The sequence below is a fragment of the Mandrillus leucophaeus genome, unplaced genomic scaffold, assembly GCF_000951045.1.
Source record: "Mandrillus leucophaeus isolate KB7577 unplaced genomic scaffold, Mleu.le_1.0 Scaffold259, whole genome shotgun sequence".
In the NCBI taxonomy this organism is placed as follows: Eukaryota; Metazoa; Chordata; class Mammalia; order Primates; family Cercopithecidae; genus Mandrillus; species Mandrillus leucophaeus.
In genome coordinates, this window is record NW_012102687.1 from 3491463 (window position 1) to 3496442 (window position 4980).

Genomic DNA, 4980 nt, shown 5'->3' on the forward strand with positions numbered 1-4980 from the left:
GGTAAACAATTTCCTTCTTAAAAATGTACTTTAAAAGACCAGCAGAAAAATTTGACCTCTGTAGACCTTTAGTGAAATTTGCTACAAAACTGATGATAGGGAGGAAATAACAAAGCCAGGTAGGTGGTAGGCAGCTGGTAAAGTTCACTAGTTAAGGCACTCAGTATTGGACACAAATCAGGAAGTGTACCCAGGTGCAAACTTGTTCCTTCCTCAGAACTACAGTGATATAGTGGCCGTGTCCCCACCTAAATCTCATGTTGAATTGTAGCTCCCATAATTCCCAAATGTTATGAGAAGGACCTGGTGGGAGATAATTGAATCAGGGGGATGGCTTCCCCCATACTGTTCTTGTGGTAGTGAATAAGTCTCACGAGATCTGATGGTTTTAGATCCTGAGGTCTCTCTCTTGCTTCCTGCCATGTAAGACATGCCTTTGACCATCTGCCATGATTGTGAGGCCTCCCCAGGCATATGGAACTATGAGTCCATTAAACCCCTTTTTCTTTACAAATTACCCAGTCTCGGGTGTATCTTTATGAGCAGTGCGGAAAGGACTAATACATACAGATAAGCATGTACATGAAGGCTTTCTTACTAAGAGTCAAAACCTCAGATATAATAACCATACATTCTCTATGAGTCTATCATTTCCTTAAAAAATATATTTTCCCCCTAGTTCTCTTCCATGATAGGTCCACCAGTGATAATCATTTGACAGCTTTTGTACATGGCCCAATGTGAGGGGACACTCTATTTTCTGGTTAAGTGCAGCTCCTCTGTCTCTCCTGATAATAGTACAAGAGGAAAGGTCTTGTATTGCACCAAAGATTAGGATCTGCAATCCAAAGGAACTGCAAGTAGAAACAGTGAGGAATGGGCCATGTGTCCAGATGAACCTGGGAGATCAACAACCCAAATATAAACAGCAAATTAACAGCTACCATCTTGGGACAGTGTGTGCACATTCTGGTTTAGAATTGGGGGAAGTAGTTACTGAGACCCAGGTTTGGGTAAAGATACCACTGCAAGCAAGTGGCAGTCCTACTGAAAACTTGTAATAAACAGTTCCACAAAGAGGCATAGCTAAGTCCCTGAAATCAACGGCTTCATTTTGCTGCCACTCAGTTTGAGTCTCCTTTTGCTTTCTGAACTGACGGGTAGTGGGAATCTTTTCTAACTAGAAGTGGTTTTCAGTGTTAGCTGTCTCACAGAATCATTTGGGGCATCAAGTTCCCAATAGACACACTCAGGCCTCGTTGAATCCATCACTGAGGAGTGAACCGTGCAGGTGTGCGGTGTATTCTGTCTGTGATTCCACAAGTGATTCAGAACGAGGGCTCTGGGGGCCGGGCGCGGTGGCTCACGCCTGTAATCCCAGCACTTTGGGAGGCTGAGGCGGGTGGATCTCGAGGTCAGGAGATCGAGGTCATCCTGGCTAACACGGTGAAACCCCGTCTCTACTAAAAATGCAAAAAATTAGCCGGGCGTGGTGGCGGGCACCTGTAGTTGCAGCTACTTGGGAGGCTGAGGCAGGAGAATGGCGTGAACCTGGGAGGCGGAGCTTGCAGTGAGTGGAGATCGCACCACTGCACTCCAGCCTGGCAACAGAGCGAGACTCCGTCTCAAAAAAGAAAGAAAGAAAAAAAAATGAATGAGGGCTCTGGGTTCAAATTCTAGCTCTGCCACTAAGTACTGTGTGACCTTGGGTGAGTTATTTTAATTCTCTGTGCCTCCATTTCTTTATCTGTAAAATGGTGATTAGAATAGCACCTACTTTGCAGGGTAAAGTCTAAGCAACTTAATACATGTAAATGCAGAACACTATCAGGCACTTAAAATGAATTCAATAAATGTTAGCAGTTATCACAACCTGGAGCTTGCAGCACCACATCCAATTAGACTTCAGTTGTCCTTACTGTCTACATTAATGCATCATGTTGATAACATCTCTGAGGAATGAAGATGAGATTTGTTCAGGCAGAATTAAGTCAGCGAAAGCACCCGTTCCCCACATCTATTTTCTAATTACAAATATATTTTTCGGAATATTGAGTCTCATATCAGGAAAATACAATCTGTTTTTATTAACTATGTGAACAAAGATAAGAAGGGTTATTACAAAAGTTACTTTGCATATACTAGGTAGAAATAGCTAAAAGACGGCATAATGATAGCTTCATTTCTGTAAGAAATGGAACAAATATCATTATAGGTTTTAATATATGCCCCAGTAACTTATCATTCTTTTTGTCAAATTCAAAATGATATCTTAAGGTTTCATGTTTCCTAAAGACATACTGCTCTGGGTGACAGATTTCACAAAAGGTTAAAGGAACTCAAACATTCCAAATAAACTGAAAGCATGAATGTGGGTGTGTGGCTTGGAATTACGTCTTCCATGGGTATTGCAGGACATGAGAAGCAATCTGACCAGAAACGTCCTGAGACTGCCCCAGGGATGCTATTCTGACCACCTTAGTGACTGCAAAATCCAAGAAGCTACCCAAGAATGGATACATGAAAAAAATTGCTCTTTTCCTCAAAAGCTAATTTACTTGGATCTCTACACATGAAGACTCTTACTTTTCAAAAACATTTTTGAGGTTAGCTGATATAGTATTTTATCAAGAAGAGCTCACGTTGCTTTGCAGTATTTAGACTAGTACTTGAGACACACCAGTTGAGTAAAAAATAGAGGTGTGATAGTAGGGAAAATGCAACTTATAACATAAATCCAAGCATTGTTGAAATATCATTTTTAAGACTTTAGAAAAAGGTGCATTTACTTAAAGTAACAGTAAGAGACCTATATTGTACTGATATGCTTGTCACGTTAGTTTACAATGTGAGGAATACGCTAAGAATTGTGACTCAGTGGTGCTGCTGGATGCATGAGAGAGGTGTTAACAACTGCCAGATGAGAAACTGTCCAAATGCAAAGGTATTAGTAGAGTCAGAGGCCAAGGGAGCATAGAAGATGTTGGAAAGAGCAATGGAGAGCAGAGAGAACTGGGGTAGGAGCAGGAGGCCTGGGATGGTGGGGAGGGAAAGGAGTGCAATGTGGTAGTTAGGTCAAACAGGCTAGAAGCCGCATGGGCAGAGGGGCATTGGAGCGAAGCGACTAAGAACTCAGACTCCTGGGTTAGGGAGACTTGGATCAAAGACCCCTGTGTAACTTGGGTCAAGTAACCTAATCTGCTAATGCCTGTTTTCTCATTGGTAAAATTAGGGATGACAATAGTGTCTCTTGTATAGAGTTTGCTGGAATTATATGGGATAATCTAGATAGTACATAGTAAGCAGACAAGTAAACCAGGCATAAATATTCTTAAAATAGTGTGGTCAGTAAATTCAAAGCTACTAAATTATTTTTATAAAACAGGTAAGCCATTTTATATTCAGTCAACTAAATTATGATTAAGAATTTCTCTACAAAATATATGTGTATTACATGTTACGTGCATATATAAATCTATATGAGCCTGACGTTAGATTACCAAAATAATTTTTCTTATAAACCTTGTCTTGATCTCTCACTGGTTTCTTTCAAGATTTTCACCACGGATGGGATTTCCTAAAAGTTTCAAGCAAGGTATTTGTAATATAGAAAAAAAGGTGCTGAGTAAAATCATCCACTAGAGGGAGTAATGATATCACACATAATGATGATTTGAATGGAAAAAAGAGAAATGGAAAAATGTTTATTTTATATATCTGTCCTGAGGGTAGATATAATATGTGGGATTTAGGCACGTTTGCAGTGAAACTGTTGGGATAAAAGTTAAAATTGCAAATTCCTAAGCTTTGTCCCAGATCTATATCTGGGGGTGTGGCCTACGAATCTGCATTCCTGGCAGGCACTCCGAGAGATGTTTATGTATGCTGAAGTTTGACAGTTACTTCCCTAAGGAAGGAAAAGTTCAGGGACATATTTTAGAGTGGCATTGTAATATCTGACGGTTTTTCACAGAGTGAATATACTTTCACCTCCTTCCATATCCCCCCCAAACTCACCTAAATCTGAGTTAATATTGCCATGTAAGAACACAAATTACTTGAAAATTTAATTAATAGATGCATTTAAACAAAGTTCCTTTAAAAATATTGAATCAATACTTGGTTGTCTGCTTTCTCTTGGAGGTTATGGTGAAAGATATTTTATCACACACTCTGAAAGAGAAGTCAATATATTACTGCTTCAGGCATGTTAAACCAGCAGAAAATCTACTGAGCTTTGTCCACGAGGATACTTAATTATGGATTGTGGCTTCATAAAGAAAACAAAAGGAGTAATTGGGTTATATTTCACAGTGGCATAGTCCCTCTTCCCTAGAGATTGAAACCCTTGCCAAGCGGACTCTTGGATGACACTGCCGTTCATGATGCTCTCCCTGGAAGCCCATTTCTGCTGTGGGCTCTTCCCCTCTTTCCTCTTCAGTGAACAGCTGTCGCACATGTGGAATCTGCACAGGTCTGTGGTCACTCTCTGTCCCTAAACTGATCATAGCCTTGCCGTTTAGGAGACAGTGCTCATGTACTAAACAGAAGCACAGACACTGGGAAGATTAAAAGAGAAAAGCTTTCTAAAAGACGAAATTTTACCCCGTCATTTTCTAGTTGAAGAAACTGAGACCCAGAGCACTGAGCTGACTTACCCAGTGAGATACACGAAATTATTAGACTTTTTTTCCATTCAGGAGCTAATTATTAAAGCATCACAATGTATCGGACATTGTTGGAGGATGCTGGGGAAGAAGACAGCCAAGATTTCTGCTTTGATGAAGCTTATATTAGGGTCACAGTTGTGGAATTTTGTGTAGTTGTTAAGACAGGGAACTGCGTAATTTTCCATCAATAAGAGATAATAGGTTTTGATTTCATAAGTGCTTCTGTCCCTTTCTCAATTCTCTGTTGTGTGTGTTTAGAAATGTCTTTCTAGAATATTCCTTTGGGTGGCAGCAAATAAAAAGAGGATCT

General features: G+C 40.2%; 1 protein-coding gene across 2 annotated transcripts in view; it reads right to left on the reverse strand.

The window, feature by feature from the left end:
* The window catches only part of MARCH1 (membrane-associated ring finger (C3HC4) 1, E3 ubiquitin protein ligase), a 594955-nt gene that overhangs the window by 34614 nt on the left and 555361 nt on the right, over positions 1–4980 (reverse strand). The window lies entirely within an intron of this gene.